Here is a 12,050-nt window from a genome sequence, read left to right as displayed (position 1 = left end):
TGCAGGATTGGGTGCAATTCTAGGTAATTACAAGACTAAACACCACGTCAAATCTATTAATTACTACTCTAATGTTGCAAAGATTAGAGTACTTGATGCAAGCAGGAATCCAATAAATAACTTGAATGTAAATAAAAGTAATTAAATAACTCAGGAATTGTGAATTGAAGAACCTGGAGAACGATGAAGAACGAACCAGTTGCTGCAAAAATACAATGTTGAGGAAGATCCGACAGATCCGGCTCCTCCTCCTCCGCTCTCCTCTTCTCTCTCCCTATTTTCTAGATTACAACTAGAACTAACTAGAACTAGAACTAGAACTAGATGAACTAGAGGTAGAACTAGATGAACTAGAGGGATCCTCTCTACTTAGATGAAGAATTGAAACCCTAGCTTTGATTCTATAGAAGAGGTATGCCTCCAGGGGCCAGGGGGCCTTGCTTATATAGTCTTTTTCAGATGAATGTGGGCCGTCGGATCAAACCGACATTAATCGCACGGTTTTCCTTGATCCCTTAGGTCGGTCGAACATGATCTCCGAAAAGGACTCTGTTTGGGCACTGTAGGTGGGTGGGCGCCCAGGAGAGTAGGGCGGGCGCCCTGCCTCCGAGCCCGATCGTCTTCCCGTTCGTTGTCGTGCCTTCTGGAGTCTTCTAGATGGTAGAAAATTGCACGGCACATTAATATCTCTATGTAAACCCGACGTGTGGGCCTTTCCTCCGTATTTCCTGATAACCCCCTATAGAAATAGACAAACACCAAAACTCGTGGAATTCTCTCAGATAAAACCCTAAGTCTGGGTGTTGGTTGCATTTGGATCCTTTTCCATCAATAGTTGATTGTTAAATGTGACCATTGAGGACCGTCAACAAGCTCCCCGAAGCTTAACCTTTGCTCATCCCTGAGCAAAGATGAACTCAAAAGTTTTTGTAGTGGTTTCATGCCTTAAAGGTACACATGCGTTCAAACAAGATCTCATCTCTGGGTTAGGGTAAACTGTTAAGATTTAAACTTACTCATATTACCTTCCAACATGGGGCTTGCAACCGTGACTTGCATCTTGAGCAGTTAAAAGATAGAATGGTCTAGTCAAGCGCCATGTCTCTTATTCTTCGATTAACTATAGCTCTGGAGTTTTTGCAGATTTTCAAATAAAACTCAGAGATTCCTTGTATGACTCTCTCTAGTCTCTCTTTTGTGGTATTTCTGGATCCTTACCAAGGCAGTAATGGTGTATGTCTTCTCTCAAAATATGTGGTATTTTTGGTATGAGGCATAGTGGCATTGCCTTCTCTCTCACCCTACTCTAATAAGGTTTTGATATCTGGAGCTCATAGGTGGGAGACAGCTAATACATACTTACAAGACATTTATTGCATAGTCAAACCATGGATCCAGAAGAACAAGTCAATAAGTCAAATCAAGATGTGCATGTGTGGCAAATTGATGGTGTATGGTGATGATGGTGATAACAATGGTGAAAGTCTAATTCTACTTGTCCTCTTTTGAGGGATACATACCTTTCTTGCTCTTTTGAAACTTTTTGAGGAGAATGAGATGCTCTATATTTTCTTTTTCTTTTCTCTCAGGTGTGTATCTTGTACCCCTAATTCTACTGTCGGACACTTGTCCATTTTTACCTCTCATCTCACTTTTTCTTTTCTTCGAGGTTCCGGTCACTTGCCCCTTTTTATTTCCTCGTATCTTTTTTTAGAGTACTCATCTCTTGCAATAATGTAGCAAGTGGTAGTAACCGAAATAACTTGAGCATTTATTTCGCAGGGGAAAACAGAAATAAGAGTATGTTTTTGGCTATTCTCTCCCGGATTAGGATTAGAATATTTTTGGGTGGTTCTGGAGATGGAAATGGGTGGATATATGTGGATGTGTACTTCCGGATTAGAAGCAGCATGTGTGAGTGAACGTGCAAATAAATCTTGATTTAACCATAAGACAAGCTCCTAAGGGTCTACACAGCTTGACCACACTCAATGCTCATAAGCAGTAGAAAAAATGTGTGGCTCAAAGTCTAGCAAGCATGTATATATGGCTATTGTAGGAATTTAAACTCTCTTTATACAGGAACTCATCATGCAACATTTTAAAGATTTTCAAAGATAAAATTCTCTAGAATTCTAGCATCTGTAGGAACAGATAAACAACAGCTCAACCTTCCCATATCATATCCGTTAACAACTTAGACTTTAGATCAAGTACTCTTCCCAAAAGTTCAGGTTTAGAGCAAATCTTAATTAATAACAGTCATGCCTAAACTTGAGAGAGATTTCAATTTTGAGAACTAGTCATGGCAGAGCAACTATTCATCATTTCTATGTGAGAGCTTATCATGAGGGTTCATAGCAAATTTTATTTATTTATTTATTTAACAAACTAAGCAAAGATATATATATAAGCACAAAATCTTTATTTGGTTTTTTATGATTATGCATCTTTTCATTATTTAAGTAAAGTATAAACGTGAGTAGAACACTTAGGTGGATAAATGGGGGTGCTCTCCCCCAAGCTGGATTTTGACGTAATTTCTCCTGATGTAGCTAGCAGGTGGTGGAGGTGTATTTGAATATCGGTAGCACCCTGACAGCGATTAGGATGTCCTCCGTCTGCTAGTCTTCTTTGATCCTTGAATTCTATGGAGCTCAAATAGACAACAAAGCTTTGTGGAACTAGTTAAGTGTTAGCATAAATATCTAGCCATTATCATGTTGAGCCTCCTTAATAAATGTTACACTCTTTGGTAGGATCATAAATTTATTTTTATATTTTCATTTTTATAGCACATAAATATATTTATTTTATTTTTATGCCACCACAATGAATGTACTTATGGGTTTTATGCCATGAGCATACTCACATGGGGCTTACTATTTTTAACATTTTTATTTTCTTTTCAAGATGATATGAACATAATTAACTAAGCAAACTATTTTAAATAATTGAAAGGAAAAGGATAACTACCAAGTTTACCTCTTGGCAAGGCGTTCGGTGTTTTTAAGTCCTCCGAACGGGACTCTCCACTTTCTTAATCGTCCTGGGATTCGCTGGATGGCGTAGTCGGTGGTTCCGGCGGTGCCTGCTCTTCATGTATAACTATCTTCTCTCTACACACCTGACTTGGTGCTACGGTCTCCTCAGGATAGTTCTGTTCAAGTTGTATGTCTTCAGACCTTATCACTTCTCCTTCGTAGTCTGCCTATCCGTCCTTGATGATTTGCCTCCTCTGGTTGCGGTTGTGTCGTCTTCTTCTTGTCCTGACCTGCTTAGAGTCTTCAACTATATAGTTAGGGTCACTAAAATAGCGGTGTACCTTCTCAGAGGGGAAGTGCATGTGGACTTCTCCAGTTCCAATGTTGATGATTGCTTTAACGGTGCTGAGGAACGGTCTCCGAAGGATGATGGGTGGATCTTACTCGTTTTCTCCCATGTCAATAACCTGAATGATCGTCTATTTTGACAGGTACATCAGTTACTGTACCTTCAACCTTTCGGAATGTCTGATCTGCCATCTGGAGATGAATGTATGTCGATTTTAGGGGCATGGTTCCAACCAGGAGCTGATAGGTGACTGCGGCCATTATGTTGATGCTTGACCCGGTGTCGCAAAGCGTCTTCTGGAAGTTATATCCATTAATGGAGCACTGGATGCTTGGCATACCTGGGTCATCCTTTTTGGTCAGGACCGGTGATTTAAGTCGACGATCTTGACCTCCGTGAACTGCAGTGACCATCTTAGCTGACTCGGTCCACATTTGCTTGTTCCTGTTCCTCTTGTTGGTCCTCTTCCTTGGTTCATGTCAGGATTGCTCTGAGATTTGTGTAATCTTGTTCTCGAAGGAAAACGTCTCATTCTTCCCCTTGATGTAGAAATTGATCTTGGCAGCACTAGCGTAGATGACAGCTCCCAAGGTGTTCAGGAATGGCCTCCCTAGGATGACGGGTGCCCTCTCATCAGAACCGGTTTCTATCACCACGAAGTCTGCTGGGGTGTACAAGGTACCAACTCGGACGCAGAGGTTCTTCAATATTCCCTTTGGGAAACTTAGTGTCTGATCTGCAGGCTGCAAACACATGGTTGTTTCTCATAAAGGATGTGTAAAGAATTTTTCATAGAGTACCTGTTGACAGTCCTTAAGTATCAAATTTAATTATCAAATAAACAAAGAAAAGGATCTAAATGAAATCAACATCTAGACTTAGGGTTTTATCTGACAGAATTCCATGAGTTTTGGTGTTTGTCTATTTCTGCAGGGGGTTATCAGGAAATAGGGAAGAAAGGCCCACACGTCGGGATTACATAGAGATATCAACGTGCCGTGCAATTATTTTATATCTAGAAGACTCCAGAAGCCATGGGAAGGAAGCAGAGGCCGAACGGTGCCCGGACCTGGGTGCCCGCCCAAGTCCTTAGGGCGCCCGCCCTGCTACAGTGGCCAATCATGTTCAACCTCGCGGATTATGCTCCACCGACTTAAAGGATCAAGAATAACCGTTCAATCAATGTCGGTTTGATCCGACGGCCCAGGTTCACTTGAGGGGACTATATAACCAGACCCCCTGGCCCCTGGAGGAGGCACCCCTTGATCATTATTCATTATTCATAGACAGAGCAAAAGCTAAGGTTTAGAGATGAGAGCTCTCCTCTCTTCTCTAAACTAGAGTAGATCTAGATAGTAGCGAGATGGAGAGCGAAGGAGGATTAGAGGAGAGGCCGGCCTGTCGGTTCTTCCTCCGGTTGTACTTCGTCATGATCAAGCTCTTATCAAGCTTGCTCATGGGATGACTCTGGTAATCTACTTCTAATTCATTATGCAATTACTAATTATGTATGTTCTAGTTCACAACTCTTTTGAGTACTTTAATCTATAGGACGCTATAGGTGAGAGTTGTAGTATAGGTGTAAGCGAGGTGCTTAGATCTAGATTACTTGTGGATATCCCCTGTCTAGCTGGATCATGTGGTAGGCCGCGTAGGTGACAGTTATGTTGGTCCTCTGTAGTCCACCTCTCGTTAGCAGGACGGGTAGGGTTTATCGGCCTATGGATAAGCATCCTTTGTGGTGTACTCTTATCACGTGGATCGTCCCAGACATAGACATACCCCTTTGAAGTAGAGAAACCATAGTTATCCTCTCTATTCTGCTACCATCGCCCATATACTAGTAGAATTGCTCTATTCTCTATTCCCATATTATAACTCACTGTTATCTTACCTTTAATATTGTTCTTATTCAATTCTACCATCTTTCCTATTTACACCTATTTACTTATCTTGGTTAAGTTAGAGCGTAGATCAGTTCTCCCGTTTCCCTGTGGATACGATAAAACCTTTAACCGGGTAAAAGCTTCAACGGTATCCGTGCGCTTGCGGATTATCTGTGTGCGTATAAATACCATAGTACACTCTAGTGTCATGCTGGGGATGACAACCTAGTATTCAAGTGGTGTTAGCAAGTGTCAACAAGCATTTTTGGCGCCGTTGCCGGGGAAACGGTTGCTGAGTTGACTACGAACTAGCTTAATCATTTTCTAAAAAAAAATAAAAAAATATTTTCCTTTTATCCTTTGCCTTATCTCTGCTAATCTTTCTTCTTATCTAATCCTTGATCTCTGGTCTATCATGAATTCAAACATGTCTATCTATGAATTTCATAGACCTACAGGCATACATCTCGAACCACCAAAATCTTTAAAGCCTACCATAGCATCTAGTTTTGAGATAGACCCCGAATACATAGAATTTGTTTAAAAACAACCTTTCTCAGGAGAAGGTGAGGAAAACCCATACACACACCTAAGAGAATTTTATCGAGTCTGTGACCTCCTTCGCATAGAAGGAATGTCCGATGAGACCCTCAAATGGAAGCTCTTTCCGTTCTCTTTAACGGGAAAAGCTAGACATTGGTACAAACTCAAAGCAGGGAGTGTTCATGGAGATTGGAAGGAGTTATATAGTAGTTTTCTTTCTAAATATTTTCCAATGTCCAAAGTGGCGGAACTTCGGTGTGAGATTATTTCTTTTAGACAACTAGAAGAAGAATCTGTTAGGAAATCATGGGACCGCTTTATTAACCTTACTCTCACTGGCCCAAAGCTTTGTATTCCAGAAGAAGTTCTTCTAATTCACTTTTTTGAGGGCCTTAGTGGGGAAAATAAGCAAAGCTTGAATACAGCCTCTAGAGGATCCTTCTATCACCTACCTGCTAGTGAAGCTTGGAATTTGATTGATTTATTAAGTGGAAAGTCTCCAAGCTTTTATATCCCTGAGAAAGCGACTGAACCAGTTCCTAGACAAGAAGAAGACGTTTCGATAGCCAGATCACAACCACTTCAATTCCAAACTTTAGCTATCGATCCTAAACCATCAATACCCCAAAATTCTCCAAGGGAGGAAGGAATTCCGATTTTAAATCTATCAGATGCTGATGGTTTAGACTTCTGGTTCCATAAGAGACCTTCAAGCAGGAATAATTCAAATCCTCACAATAATGGTTCTCTTAGAGAATGTCCTGGTTCCTGTTATGAAGAAGTCGAGGATGACACATCAAGTAAAGGAGAGCTAAGCCATATTGAAAATTCTAACACCTCCCCTTTCCTGATCACAAGTTCTAAATGGCTAGAATGTGTAGAATGGATGGATAAGGAAGAAGCCTTAATGGATTCTGACTTTGGTTCAATTTCAAATGGTGAGTTCTTTACTCCCTTTGAAGATGAGATTCATCCAACTACAGAAGAGGACATAAGTGAGACCAATCTAAGAGAAACTCTGAACATTCAGATTGGAGACGAAGATAACATTAATGAGCCTGGAATCTATTTTATAGCCACTTTATTTACTCCATGCTCATATGCAACATCTTCCCAATCTATTGGTCTCTCCAACATCACCACATTTGAGATCTCCAACCCCCTCTTCCTTTCTATTTATAAAAACTTTAAAAGGGCGGTTGTCGATGCATATGTCTATAATAAATATTACAGATCTCGTTGAGTTGATCTTGATATAGGTCAGCATTGGAAGAGAAACCACTTCGCCGACATAAATTGATGGTTTCCCAAGGACAAGCTTAGTGTCCTAAAATAAGCACGGATCAGATCGTAACATGAGTTTTTAATTATTTGCAACATTACCTTGTGTATTGAGCATATAAGGATAATTGTAAAAATATTCCTTCGGTTATTCTTGTCACTAACCTTTACAGGATTGGAGCAAGAAGATCGGATGAATGACAAGCACAAGGTATGTCCAACCAATCATCATACAACATTGAATTAAATTCATCCAAACTTGAATTCTGCAAAATTCAAGCTTGGGGGAGTACTTTACATAAAAACATCCTTTGCCATGTTGCTATGTTGGTTGTCCCTACCTTTAAGACATGCTCAATTTGTTAAATACTAATCACACTACTTCATCTCCACTTGAGTAGATCTCTATAAATGCTGTCATGCTACCTTTGTCTATTTACTAGTAAGTGTTAGTTTGGAAGTACTGCACATACTTCTATTGGCTTTTAAATTAAGCATGGTGCTTAGGTTAAACAGCCTTCCTTAATCTGATTAGACATGGAGTCTAGTTCGGTTATTGAACTAAAAACTGCTTGTGTAGACATTGGTATATTTTTGTCGGACTAACCCCTGCAGAAAAACTTTCAATATCTGTGGGGGTATAAACCCTATACCCTTACGGCTAGACTTGGGCCAGGAGGCTTGGCCCATTATGAGACAAGCTCAAGGTTTGATCCAACAGCCTGGAGTTTCGCGTAAGGAAACAAGACGTGGAGATCAAGCAGGATTCTAGTCGGTTAGAATAGGAATTGATATCGAACTATTTATGGCAATTGTAACCGACTAGGATTAGTTTCCAGATCTGTAACCCTGCCCTCTGGACTATATAAGGAGGGGCAAGGGACCCCCTTAGGAAACATTATTATTCTCTCAACACAAATGAATACAATCAGACGCAGGACGTAGGTATTACGCCAACTCGGCGGCCGAACCTAGATAAAAAGCTTGTTTGTGTCTTGCGTCACCATCGAGTTCGTAGTTTGCGCACCGTCTATCGATAAACTACTACCGTGGGTATACCCCAAGGTAGACTGCCGACCAGCTTTCGTCGACAGTGGCGCGCCAGGTAGGGGGTGTGCGTACAACTTCTCCGATGAACAAGATGGTCACAATTCCAGCTTCCGCGGCCGTGCCTGAAGGCCTCACGTTCACCGTCGGCCAGATCACGTGGACGACGCGCGGCGGTGGTCTCACGACCACGGTTTTGGAAGGAACCCAGATTCAATCTAGGATGACGTCAGCTCCGACCACTCGGATGACGGCATCAAGCGCCCGACCACCGCTCCCGCTCTACAAGGGGAAGAAGATCGACTGCTCGGACCTTCTCCAAGCACTTGATCGCGCTGATTCCAAGCTACTCGAGGCTTCTCAACTGATAGATGGGATCTCACGCCAGCCTAACCAAGCCGCTCTAGCGGATTCTTTCAACTCCCACTGGCCAACTCGTGTCGTTACACACGAACGGCTGGGGACGTCTCTGACGATAACCTCAACTCCCTCAGGATGATCTGTCAAGGTCGAGGCCAACCCGGAGGAAGAATATCCTTGCGGTCTGAACAACTCCGCCTCTCTTTACTCAAGACACGTCCGATCCCTCTTTAACAATACTGGTTGGTTGCCAAAGAGGAGCGGTCGACCAGCTCGTCATTACGTCAACATGGTGACAATCCAAGAGCTACGGGACGGCCAGGCTTCCAGCACAAATTCGAGCACTGGTTCCGTCCCCACTGAAGTCATTAATTCCGAGGACGAGGACTACGACTTGGATTTGCCGTCACATCCTCCGGGCTTCCCTCGCTTCCCGGTCTTCCCACCCCGGTGAGGAGACATCGTTTTCAACGTTAGCGCCGACGAGCCGGTCGTCGACGGAGAAACAGACGAGCAGAGGCAGCTCCGCGAGCAGCGTAACGCTGATTGCGCCAGACGACGCGCAGACGAGGAACGTCAAATCCCGCCGCATAATCTCAGTGACGCTTTTGACATGATTGGAGATCAGCAAGTTTATAAAACGCCGAGCGCCAATGTGGCCGTCGCCATGGCCAATTTAGATCGGCTCCCTGATACTCCCGAGTGTCAGGGCGTCCGAACTAGCGTTCGAGCACACCTGATCGCCGCGATGGGGCAAACAGCCACTCTGCTCAAAAGAGTCCAAGGCGTCTCTTATACAGAGGCCACCTCCGACCAGACTCACCGCAGCCGGACCTCACCGCAGCCCAGCAGGCACCACCGCAGCCGTTCCCCCGACGATCATCGGAAAGATTCACGGCGTGACGATGGCGGTCGGGACACTGGTGGTCACCGCCAGCAGAATCGCAGGCGTGGTCAAGAAGTAAACCAGTACAGGGATCTTCGATACAACATCGCTCCAAAAGACGCCCGGGACCGCATCAACAGGCGCGCCACGGAAAGGGCAGTTCACGAAAACCTGCGTTGTATCGAGTACGACGCAACGCACGACCCCCCGGTCTTGAAGCAATTCTCTTCACACCTCCGCCAGGTCGTGTGGCCTCGCAATTTCAAGCTCGAGAAACTCAAAAAATATGACGGCAAGGAAAACCTAGAGAACTGGATCACTCTTTACGAGATCGCGGTCCGGTTAGCAGCTGGAGATGAGCATGTCATGGCCAACTACTTTCCGGTAGTCCTCGACCAGGCCGGTCACCAATGGCTTCTAGGCCTGCCCGAGGACTCCTTCGACTCCTGGGAAGAACTACGCCAAGCCTTCATCGACAACTTCATCGCCACCTGCGAGCAGCCTGGGAACAAGTACGACCTCGAAAGGATACGAGATAGGAAAAATGAGCCTCTGCACGACTACATCCGACGATTCTCGGATATGCGCCTAAAGATCCCGAAGATTTCCCATGACGAGGCTATATCTGCTTTCATCAAGGGGCTGCGCTTCCACGAAGCACTGAGGAACAAGCTACTGCGCAAAAGGCCAACAACGATGACAGAGCTCCTCGCCACGGCCAAAAACTATGCTAACACCGATGACGCAGAAAAACTCATCTGAGATGACACCAGAGGTCCTGACCAGCCTTCTCGGCGTGACGATAGTCGCGGCCGCTTCGACAACAGAAACAATCGCCGCCCCGATCACCGGGACCACAGAGAGGGCTGGGACAGGCGCCGCGACAACCGCGAAGATTTCAGAGGCAAGCGGCCTCGCGATCACGACCACGAGGTGAATACGGTCAAGCGCCCCAACGGACGGCGGGATTACCAAGAGGACTACAACAAGACGTTGAAGGGACCGTGCCAACTACATCCCAAATCCAACCACACCATGGAAGAATGCCGCGTCATCAAAAGCATCTATACGCGGCGGGCTGCTCAAGACGATCCCTCCAAGAAAAACGGGAAACAAGACGGGCGCGATCACGAAGACGAGGACGAAGACCAGGATAGGGACCCACGACACCAGTATGTCAGTCCTACTGACGTGGTCCATTCCATCTTCGGAGGCAAGGTCTCCATTGAGTCTAAACGAGAAAGAAAGCTCCTAAAAAGAGTCTGCCTCAACATAGACAGCACTGATGGTCTGATCGCCGATCCAAAATTTCCTCCCTGGTCGCACAGGGAAATCTCCTTCAGCAGGAAGGATCAGTGGGCCGCTATCCCGAAACCGGGTTGTTTCCCTCTAATCTTGGACCCTTGCATTAACAGCATCAGATTCGAGCGCTTGCTCGTGGACGGAGGAAGCTCCATTGACATCCTCTTCCGCAACAGCTTGCCCGCTCTCAAGATATCTCCGGCACAATTAAAACCCTACGACGCTCAAATTTGGGGAGTCTTGCCAGGTCAAAGTTTAGTGCCCCTCGGACATATAACATTGCCTATCCAATTCGGCATGCCCGACCACTTTCGGACAGAGTTCGTCAACTTTGTGGTCGCCGACTTCGATGGGACCTACCACGCTATACTGGGCCGACCATCGCTGACAAAATTTATGGCGGTCCCGCATTACTCATACCTGGTCCTCAAAATGCCTACTGAGAAGGGCGTCCTGACCGTCAGAGGCAATGTCTACACTACATATACTTGCGAGGAAGAGAGCTTCAAGATCACTGAAGCAATTGATCTCTCAATCCGGATGGCAGAAACAGCAACCCAAGCCGCACAACTACTTCCCGACCAGCTCCGACTACCAGAGCAGGAGACCGCAAGGAAGAATTCAAAATCCCATGAGTATAAAGAAGTACAACTGGTCGACGGTAGCCCCGAGAAGACGGCCCTCATCGGGGCCAATCTGGACCCCAAATAGGAAGACGCGCTCGTCAGGTTTCTAAGGGACAACGTGAGCGTTTTCGCATGGAAACCCGCAGACATGCCCGGCGTCCCACGAAACCTGATCGAGGACTCCTTAAATGTCTCGAAGACCGCAAGACCAATCAAGCAAAAGCAGCGATGGTTCGCTCGTGACAAAAAGGAGGCTATTAGGACAGAAATAACACGGCTTCTAGCAGCCGGATTCATAAAAGAAGTGTATCATCCCGATTGGCTCGCCAATCCGGTCCTTGTACGCAAAAAGAATAATGAATGGAGAATGTGCGTTGATTACACTGATCTCAATAAACACTGTCCTAAAGATCCTTTTGGTCTCCCTCGCATCGATGAGGTGGTCGACTCAACGGCCGGATGCGAACTCCTCTCTTTTCTAGACTGCTACTCTGGTTATCACCAGATCTCGCTAAAGGAGGACGATCAGATAAAAACGTCTTTCATCACTCCTTTCGACGCATACTGCTACACGACTATGTCGTTCGGACTCAAAAACGCCGGAGCCACCTATCAAAGGGCCATCCAGCAATGCCTCCACGACGAGATTCGTGACGACCTCGTCGAGGCCTATGTAGACGACGTCGTCGTCAAAACAAGGGATGCAAGCACCTTAATTGACAACTTAGACCGAACCTTTAAGGCGCTAAACAGGTACAAGTGGAAGCTTAACCCTAAAAAGTGCAT

The sequence above is a fragment of the Sorghum bicolor genome, chromosome 8 (genome assembly GCF_000003195.3).
Source record: "Sorghum bicolor cultivar BTx623 chromosome 8, Sorghum_bicolor_NCBIv3, whole genome shotgun sequence".
NCBI classification, from domain to species: domain Eukaryota; kingdom Viridiplantae; phylum Streptophyta; class Magnoliopsida; order Poales; family Poaceae; genus Sorghum; species Sorghum bicolor.
Note: the sequence above shows the minus strand (reverse complement) of the source record.